Source organism: Sapajus apella, unplaced genomic scaffold (assembly GCF_009761245.1).
Source record: "Sapajus apella isolate SASKATOON/1434 unplaced genomic scaffold, GSC_monkey_1.0 scaffold5, whole genome shotgun sequence".
Taxonomy (NCBI): domain Eukaryota; kingdom Metazoa; phylum Chordata; class Mammalia; order Primates; family Cebidae; genus Sapajus; species Sapajus apella.
The window spans coordinates 39,272,412-39,282,774 of record NW_022436945.1 but is presented as its reverse complement, the minus strand read 5'-3'; the positions used below and the strand labels follow the sequence as shown (position 1 = coordinate 39,282,774).

Genomic DNA, 10,363 nt, shown 5'->3' with positions numbered 1-10,363 from the left:
AGGAAGGAAGGAAGGAAGGAAGGAAGGAAGGAAGGAAGGAAGGAAGGAAGGAAGGAGGGAAGGAAGGAGGAAGGAAGGAAGGAAGGAAGGAAGGGAGGAAGGAAGGAAGGAAAAGAAAGGAAAAGTTTCTATAAAGTATAAGGAGACCCGAAAGGTGTCTGTTGATTGGGTCCTCAAGAAACCAGGTGCCGAAACAGAGTTAGAAGTGCAAGAGCTTTATGGGAGGTGGGAGGTGGGAATAAAGGCTTTGAAAAATAAAAGGGGGAGGAGGGAGCAGATTGAGCAGGGAAAGCCTTGGGCTGTGATATAAATCTGACAAAACTGTGAAAGGACAGAATGGGAAGCAGGGTTGGGGAGGGAGAGCCTCAGACTCTGATGCAGGACTGACAAGTATACCAACCCCATGGGGACCTAGGGAGTAAAGATTGACTATTAAAGGACGCTTCATTAGGGGGAAATGGCCAGGTCCTAGTGCCCTCATCATCTTCAGTCATTGGCTGGTACTGCCCAGAAGGACTGTAACCTCCATTTAAAAGCTAAGGAGGATGCCAATGGGATGACAGCTGGTGGCTGTCTAGTAATTGCACTCCTTGCAGCTCAAAGGCAAGTTCTTTCTTGAAGGAGTTGGAACAGTGAACTCCAGGGCTGCCATAGTGTCTAACATTAACTGTGATATGTTTTGCTATTGAAACACAGGAAGCAAATAATCAGCACATCAGTGTCAAAAAACGAGAGATTTCATATATTGAAAATATACTTTGGGAAATATATTATTTTTTAAAGATTTTTAAAGTATTTATTTTAAAAGAATATTTTTAAAAAGGAGTTTATTTTTTAACAAAGTTTAAATTATACAGAAATACCCAAATATTCTCCCGCTATTTCCAGTTACCACTTGAAAAATCTGGCGTGTATCCTCACACAGCCTTTTCTTACAGTACATACAAAAGTGGAACAATATTAAAAGGAACACTGTTTTGCAAATTGCTTTTTTTATTCAACAAGATAAGATTTTTAGCACACTTTAACACTTTTCACTGCTCTGACCATTATGTTTTGTTATAATTACCTAGAAATTTTGTTCCAGATAATTATTATCTTTTCACTTTTTATTTCTTCAATTTAATCTTTGTTGACAAATGCATGGGATTTCACAGCAACGTGGTCACCAATTATTTAAAATTAAGCATGGCTGGTTTCTTTTCTCAACACTGTTTCTCACATGTCATGTCTCCCTAATTTATTTATATTTGTTAATTGACAGTCATCTAAGACCTCCAGCCTAATCAGACGCTTTAATTTTGCTGCCATCTGTTTCCTTCCTCCTTTTGGCTCGAAGCCATCACTTCTCCTTCACTTGTCACTGATGTGGGCTTCATCAGATTCCCCACAGTGCCTTTCCTTGTTCCATCTGATCTGCTGTTGCCTTCAGCTTCGTGAAGCTGAGCTTTATTGAGATGTTTTCCTAACCTCCTTCCCTCTCACTCTTGCTTCCCTTAGTAGAAACCCACTTGATTAATACGTAATATAACTGGATTTTATTGATAGCTAAACCCACTGCCATAGTCAGAAATGGTGAGGTGGTATTTATTTTTAGAAGTAGTGTCTGTGGCTCCATTATTGTTCTAACTTATAAAGTTTTATGTGCTTTCTGGCTTCTCTTTCCCAAAAAAACAGAGTAAGTAGAATAAGTCCTAATACCTCCAGCTGTGAAGATTCAGCCCAACCTTGACCCAAGACAAACCAGGGATAGCCATTTAGATGACAATCCGTAGTCCCAGGAAGAAACTAGAAAGGGCTTCTACAAGAAAGGTGGCCATCTCCAGAGGATTCTGAGGCTCTGTTTTGTTACTTCACTTGGAAATCTAACATGCGTTACGTGGAGGACATTGGGATAAAATGGCTGAATTCACTGAAAAAAAAAAAAACAAAAACATAGATTGGGGGAAAAAAAGGAGGAAACTAACATGTAGAGGAGTTTTTGGGTTTTTTTTTTTTTTTAATATTTTGTCTTATGCCAGATCCTTCATGTACATTTTCCTGGACGTGTCTCAAGAAAATGTATATTTTATTGATTGATTGATTATAATATTTCGATCCAGCCTTAAAGTTCCCATTTCCAGGACATCCAGTACATATTTCCTTTTTGTCCATTGGATTGAGAAAGGCAAAGAACATGGCATGTTGAGCCATGCTAAATCATACCACCGGGAAGGGATACCTTTGCTCACCCTTAGCTGATTGCAGCTATGTGGGAATGAAGGCCCAGTGTTCTTGGATTTTTTGATATATACATATATTTTTTAGGAGAAACCTTATACCACTGACATAGAAATAAATGTCTATAATATCAGGTAGTTGAACAAAGTCAAATGATTTTATGCATTCCAGGTTTAGATTGGGGAATAGTTAGCAAATCCACCACTGCGATGTGTAGGGAATGAGAGAAATCCATGTAACAGTCTCCGACAAGACCAGCTTTGTAAACCGCATCAGAGCTGTTGATTACTAAAGGGCCCAGAAGTCATCAGAAGCATTATCCAGCTCTCTGAGAGAAGTATGTGTGTGCCTTCATTTGACCCATGAGACCAGGTCTTGCCTCTTAAGTGTACTTGAGATATGTTTTATCCTTTTGACATAGCCTATTTGGAGTGCATAGTTATTCACTTAGTTACTCTGACTGGACATCTCATCTCCTGATTTAAATGTTGATTTACTGTGTGCAAGTATGGTCAATAGATAAATGTAATGTAATGTGGATGTATTTTGAATAGAATGGTGATTAGAGCAACTTGACTCCACAGAAACCCTTTAAATCTACCAAGTTATATGCAGTGATTGCAAATCTCTGTTAAGTGTAAAACATACCTTATGAATTCACCAGGTTTACCAACACCTTTGTTCCCATCACCATCCGTGAGAAGGTCTGAAGCATCCATAACACTGTAGGAGACACCGTAAGATGCCGCAGCACCAGGGGTTCTAGAAACAAACCTCTGCCACTGGGGATCCCACAGATGGTTGCGTAAACCCTTTTAATTAGCATATTATTGTCCTAATAATAGCTTCTTCTGAGAGATGTGTTTTATATTCCAGTCTACCCATATGGCACGGATATGCTGCTTAAGGACCACATAATAAAAGTCTTTATGAAATATGCATAGCATATGTCTAGTATCAGATTTATAGACTGAATCATCCCTGTGGTTTTCTTTTTTTTTCTTCACCAAATAAGGAAAATGAATAAACATCTAAACCCTGAGCAATTATTTAAGTTCAACGAGGGTTTTATCCCATTCATGAGAGATTTTGTATCAACAAGTTTAAAATCTTTTAACCTTTGTTTTCAAAATTAGTTATCATTTTCACTCTTGATAAAGATTTTTCACAAATTTATCAGTAAGGCACGAGCCATCAAAAAGGTACAGTTCTTATCAGCAATGCTGGAAGTTCTATAATGAACCCACTACTGAAAGGCAATGAGCAAGAAGTGTGCAGTGGAAGAACTTAATGTGGCTGGAGTTTGCAGAAAAGATAGGAAAACCAAAGAACAGAGATGTGTATAATTGCACGATTCAGAGCATTCCTCAGAGATTTTTAGCCAAATAGAGAAAAGCAAAGTATCTATGTTAAACATGGCTAGGTACTTCCCATTTTACACACCAGCAAGCTTCCATGATGAAACATACGGAATCTCACATTGTTTTATATTTATTGCATTGTAGGAAATTAAATTTTGGTTTGAATGAACCCCATCTTATGAAATTGAGATATGGTTAGAGAAAAAAATATCAAACTCCAGTGTGGATTATTTATAAATAAAGGTCCTTCTTCAGACGATTTATGTAACTTCATTCATTCATTCATACTTTGTTAATTTTAGAAAATTGACATTGGAGTCAAGCTCACCTCCCTCTTTCATATCAAGTTACTCCCTGCAGTAGTTACATGGACTCAGATAAGCTTCATTCGACAACATTAACTGAGCAAACAGCAACAGTGCTCTAAACAAAAACAGGAGGTCGGTGGGAGAACTAAACTCAAAAAAGAAGTTTCTTTTTTTTTTTTTTTTTGAGACAGAGTTTCGCTCTTGTTACCCAGGCTGGAGTGCAATGGCGCGACCTCGGCTCACTGCAACCTCCGCCTCCTGGGTTCAGGCAATTCTCCTGCCTCAGCCTCCCGAGTAGCTGGGATTACAGGCACGCATCACCATGCCCAGCTAATTTTTTGTATTTTTAGTAGAGACAGGGTTTCACCATGTTGCCCAGGATGGTCTCGATCTCTTGACCTTGTGATCCACCCGCCTCGGCCTCCCAAAGTGCTGGGATTACAGGCGAGAAGTTTCTAAGTAGGATTTCAGAACGTATTCACCCACTGCATCCTTGCTATGCGCATAGTACTGTGCTCAATGCTAATGAGGTGTTTGTTAATAGCATGAAGTCACTGCCCTCTAAAAGCCGTGTTGGGAAGATAAGCACAAGTGGATCATGTAATTAGCAATTCAAGACGGGAGTGTAAGTGTCTAATAAGTGATGACAGAGATAAAACTGGGCAAAGCTCAGAGCAGAAGAGATGAATGAAGGCAGCATAGAGGCAGGGACAGAGCAATGGCGCTAGCAACCTGGAATCTTGTTTTCACCACTTTATAAGAGCAGCATGGTCTTATGTCACTTAATGTCACTGAGCTCCAATTTCCTTATTTGTAAAACAGAATCACAATGTCCTCTGCACGAGTTGTTATGATGATGAAATTAGATAATGTATGGGAAGTGCATGATGTACAGAAGGCACCAACTACCTGGTAGCTATCCTATGACTATTGTGATCTATCAGGGCAGGAGTGGAACAGCCACTTGCAAAAGATATGCCTAAACTTGAGCACAGTGAAAGATTTGGTTAGGGCCTGGCATTTAAAGGCAGGAATTAGTAAGACGATTGGTCCACTAGAATGTGAAGTGTGCTGGCGAATGTTAAAGTATATTGCAGTCAGATTACAGAGGGCCTTGAATGCCAGGAAGAGATGTTCAGCCTACATTCTATGGGCAGTTGGGAGTCATTGGAAGATTTTGAGCAAGAAAGTCATCTAATGAAGTTGGTATTTTAAGGCTTATTCTGATATATCTGTTAATTGGACATGCAAACTGGATTGGAAATGAGAGAGTCAAGAATAATGAATGAGAAAGAAAATGTGAACATTCATTGAACATATATGGTATGGTATGTGTATGTTTTAGACCATGGCCTAAGAGCCAAACTCTAATTCCAAATGGGGTTCCCATAAAGGAAGACTCAATATCTTTTTCTCTTTGATGAAATGGAAAGTGAAAGCCCAGAAGAGCTTTTCAGAATCCTGAAGGCACTAGGCTAGAGTAGCCAAACTACTATCTAGAAAGAGAATGCAAAGTGCTGGTAGAAGGAAATCTCAGAATTCAAATTTTGTTTGAGGAAATACTTTTGTCAGCATTAAAATACGATAGGCTAGACATGGTGACTCACACCGGTAATTCTAACACTTTGAGAGACTGAGGCAAGAGGATCACTTGAGCCAAGAGGTCGAGACCAGCCTGGGCAGCAAAGTGAGACTCCATCTCTTAAAAAAAAAAAAAAAAAAAAAAGCAAATTAGCTGGGCATGGTACTACATGCCTATAGTCCCAGCTACTCAGAAGGCAAAGGCAGAAGGATTGCTTGAGCCCAGGAGGTTGAGGCTGCAGTGAGCTATGATCATACCACTGTATTCCACAATGAATGGCAGAGCAACACCTGTCAAAAAAAAAAAAAAAAATCCCACAAAACTTTAAATGTCTTCTTTTTTCTGTGAACAACCTGGCATTTTCTTTTCTGTGTTCTTTCTCCCTATCCTTTTGTACTTAGAGTAAAATTCATAATGGGCAAGGCTCAGAGGCTTCAGACATAAGGCATGATTGGTTCATAAAACTCTGCATGCAAGTCTGTTTTAATTAAAACCAAACTGTCTTACGATGAAAACTGTTTAAAACAAACTCTTCTGTGAATATTCGAACATCTGTAAGGAAATATACAGGACCCCAATTATCAATCTTAAGAGTTATATCCAGGACAATCCAATTGTCTTTACAGTTGAGGATGGGCCAAGGAAAGGTGATTTCATTTTGGCAGACTTCCTGCTCTATGGAAGCCTCTTCAGACTCATGAAAGGATTTGCCAACTCCAGGAGCCTGGAGTTCTATTGGAGTTTAATAAATGCCAATAAAGACCTCAGTAAATCAGAAAACATGGCTTCTTCTAGGCTTGTATTAATTTTTCTTTTTGGAATTATCTTTCTAACATGTTGCTCTTATTAAGGAAAATTCTGGGAGCCATGTGGTACTTCAAGAGTCAATTTTTGTTACCAATTAATTTTCAAAAAATATTATGCTTACAGCCTAACATTGGCCAACCATCTTAGAAAGATCCAGAGCACCACTATTTTCTTTTCACTGAATGCAGACTTAATAAAAATTTTCCACATTCTGGCTTACAATGAAGTGTCATGTTCCAAGCAGATATCCAAGATCTATATTCCCCAGGGTTTGGTTGTACTGTGACATTACATTCATTTTTGGATTGTTGTCATGTTTACCATAGATTTTTTTCCTTGGCCTTGCTTTACCAGGATGAGTTCTCAGGTCTCATAAATATAACAAATATATGTGGTTTTAAAGAGATTAGACATTTTTCTGTGAAAAGGCAACTTCAGATCTGAGAAAACAGTGTTCAACAAGACTTAAGGTTTGGAGGCTATAAAAGGTTTGCTTTTACATGCACCTGTGTTTACAGGATGTGTCATATTGGTTGGCTATTTTCATTGGTTACATAAAATGTTCTAACTTGGCAGACAGTTACTGATTGGCAACACAACTGCTTCTATAATGTACTCAGAATCAAGCTTCCATTTCAAATTATTGCCAAAACTCATTTTTAAGAACCTTTCATGAAATCACTTAAATTCTGTGCTTTTCTGGAAAATACATGCATGTCTTCAGCTTGAGACATAAGATTTTATATCTTTAAAATTTTATATTATGAAAAATATCTGTTTAAAAAACTCCATACATTGTTTTAATATGCAAATCACAGAAAATGAAAGTGTCTTATCTAACTTCTCTTCCTATTTGAGGAATATTTCTTCATAATTTTTCCTATATAGTTCCTAACATGCTTGTGTATATGGTCCTTAAAATGGAATTACTATATGCCCAAACTTCTACAACTTGCTTTTCTTGCTACAATGTATAAACCTACTTTATTCTTTTTTGACAGGAATATTATATTCCTTTGGGAAGTGGCCCATAAGTTATCTGAAGAGTACTTAGTTGATAGACATTTACTTTAGGTGTTAATTTTTATTTACTTTTTAAATATATATACAGTAGTATTTGCTTTTTAAAGTGAAGTCCTATGAGTTTTGACAAATGAATACAGTCAGGTAACCGCCACAATTCAGATACAGAACTGCTCATTACCCCAAAAGTTTCCCCTTAGTGTTCCTTTGTAATCAACCCTTTCCCCCACCACCAGCCCTTGGCAATCACTGACCTGTTTTTTGTTCTAATAGTCTCCCCTTTTCCAGAATATCATAAAAATGGAATCATGTAGAATGTAGCCTTTTAAACATAGCTTCTTTCACTTTGCATAATGCATTTGAGACCTGGTAATGTTACATGTGTCAAGAGCTTAATTATTTTTATTGTTGACAAGTCTTCTACTGTGTGGAAGTACCGGTGTATTTATTCATTAGCCAGATGAATATCTGAATTATTTTCAGTTTTTGAAATTATGAATAAAGCCATTATAAATATTTGTGTATTGGCTTTTATAAGTCCATTAACTTTAATTTCACTTAGGTGAATGCTCAGGATTAGAATGACAGGGTCATATAGGTAAGTATGTGTCTGTCTTCATAAAAACTGCTAAATTGGCCGGGTGCAGTGGTTCATGCCTATAATCCCAGCACTTTGGGAGGCCAAGGTAGGCAGATCACCTGACATCAGGAGTTCAAGGCCAGCCTGGCCAACAAGGTGAAACCCCGGCTCTACTAAAAATACAAAATTAGCCAGACATGGTGGCACATGCCTGTAGTCCCAGCTACCTGGGAGGCTGAGGCAGGAGAATTGCTGGAACCCGGGAGGTGGAGGTTGCAGTGAGAAGAGATCGCACCACTGCACGCCAGCCTGGGTGACAGAGTGAGACTCTGTCTCAAAAAAAAAAAAAAAAAAAAACCTGCTAGATACTTTTCCAAAGTGTCTGTACCATTCTACATTCTCAACAGCAATATAGGAGAGTTCCAGTTCTGCATATCCTTACCAGCACCTAGTATAGTCGAGATTTCCTTTTTCGTTTCCGTTTTTTGAACCATGAACCATTCCAATAGGTGTATAGTTACTGCTCATTGTGGTTCTCGTTTTCGTTTCCCTAGTGACTAATGATACTGGGTATCTTTTCCTGTGCTTATTTGCCATTCATATATCTTCTTAAAGTATCGTTTCCAGTATTTTCTCATTTTTCTATTGAGTTGTTTCTTATTATTGAATTTTGAGAGTTCATTATGTTTTCTAGATATAATTCCTCTATTTGATATTATTTTGCAAATATTTTCACCTAAACTGTCTTTTTCATTTTGTTCTTTTCATTTTGTTCGCTCAAATATGTCTTTTATAAATCAGAAGTTTTAAATTTTTTTACATTCAACTTACCAGTTTAAAAGGCATTATGATTTTGGTATTATGTCTAAGAAATCTTGGCCTAACCTAAAACCTCAAGGAGTCTCTTGGATGATTTCTTCTAGAAGTTGTATAATTTTAGTTTTTACATTCAGAGCTATGATTTATTTAGAATTAATTTTCATATAAGGTACAAAGTGTTAGTTGAGGTTTATTTTTTGGATTACAAATGTCCAGTAGTTTCATCACCATTTATGAAAAGATTAATTTTCCCCATTGAACTGCCTCTGTACATTTATCAAAATCAATTGATCACAAATGTGTGGATATGTTTCTAAACACAGTATTCTGTTCCAGAGTTATGAATTTTAAAGGTCTACCATATAACTTCTAAATTTACCCAAAAAATGAAGTAACCAAATACCTTTAGATCCTGTTCTTGTTCATAGCTTAATGAAGTCAAAATGAACACATCTTACAGTTAAATTCAAGTTATAAGAACTTGAGTCATGGAGTACTTGTATAAGACAATCGAAAGAAAGAAAAAAACAAAGCTATTAGAGCTTCTATCCTGCTTTCTGGGCCTCTGACTACCTGTTTACCAGAAGGCCTTGCCTCATTCCCCTCTTGCCTCTTGGAACAGTTTAGCAGGAAGTGGGGCTCACCAGGGTTGGACGGGGTGGAAGAACAAAGTCAAAGAAAAGCAATTTTTGCATGCCTTTGTTTAAATTTTCTTTTTGGTAGGTTTTTCCAAAGATGAAGATTGGCATAAGCTTTTCCAGAGTCTTCCTAAAAGGGGAAGTGTGACATTACAGAATAGTTTCCTCTTAAATACACACACATACCACACATCACAAGGAACACTTTACAGCTCAAAAGCATTTGATATTTGTTTAAGCCCAAAAGAAGAGCATTATTTTTGTTACCAAAAGCTTGCCTTCTTGTATTGGAATGGAATACTGGAAACTGCTATCTTTTTGGTTTCGACCAGCAAGATTTCAAAGCAATATATAAGATATATGTAACATGCATTTATCAATGAAATGGTTCAGAAGATAACCTGCTTGCCTACTTGTCTCTCATCTCCAGTGTGCCAGCTTAGTATGCACTGGTTGTACCTAACCCTCAAAAGTCCTGAGAACATTTCATCACGTAACTGATTCAACTCTGTGGTAGAATTCAGAGAAGAAGTTATTTCAGCAGACTTGAAAAGAGCCTGGTAGTCACTCGCTCTTTATACTTAACTCATAAAATACTTGACCATGGAAAACTTAAAACTCTGGGGAAGAGCTTCTTTCTCTTCTTTTTTTCCTCTTACTCTCTCCTCTATCGTTCCCTCTTTCCCTTTTCTTCCATCTCTATTGAATAAGTAGCATTAAGCCATAATATGAGGAAATTACAGAAAAAAATAAGACATAGTCCCTCCCTGATTGTGTTGAACAGAGAACACATATCCACAGGACAGAGAAGGAGTACTGTAGTATGATTCACAAAGCATTAGCCTACAAATAATTTTACCTAGTTTTTCCAAGGTATATTGATATTTGTTATAAAGAAAATAAAATATTGGCAGTCCTTTTTCTAATTTGCCAACAAAAAGAAGTTAAAGAATAAAATTTTAAGCATTTCTCTCATATATTTTCTTCCTTCCTTCCTTCCTTCCTTCCTTCCTTCCTTTCTTTCT

At 37.3% G+C, this 10,363-nt stretch overlaps 1 protein-coding gene across 2 annotated transcripts in view; it reads left to right on the top strand.

Annotated features, from left to right (window-relative positions):
• SCFD2 (sec1 family domain containing 2) overlaps positions 1 to 10,363 on the top strand; it is a 430,823-nt gene that overhangs the window by 278,092 nt on the left and 142,368 nt on the right. The window lies entirely within an intron of this gene.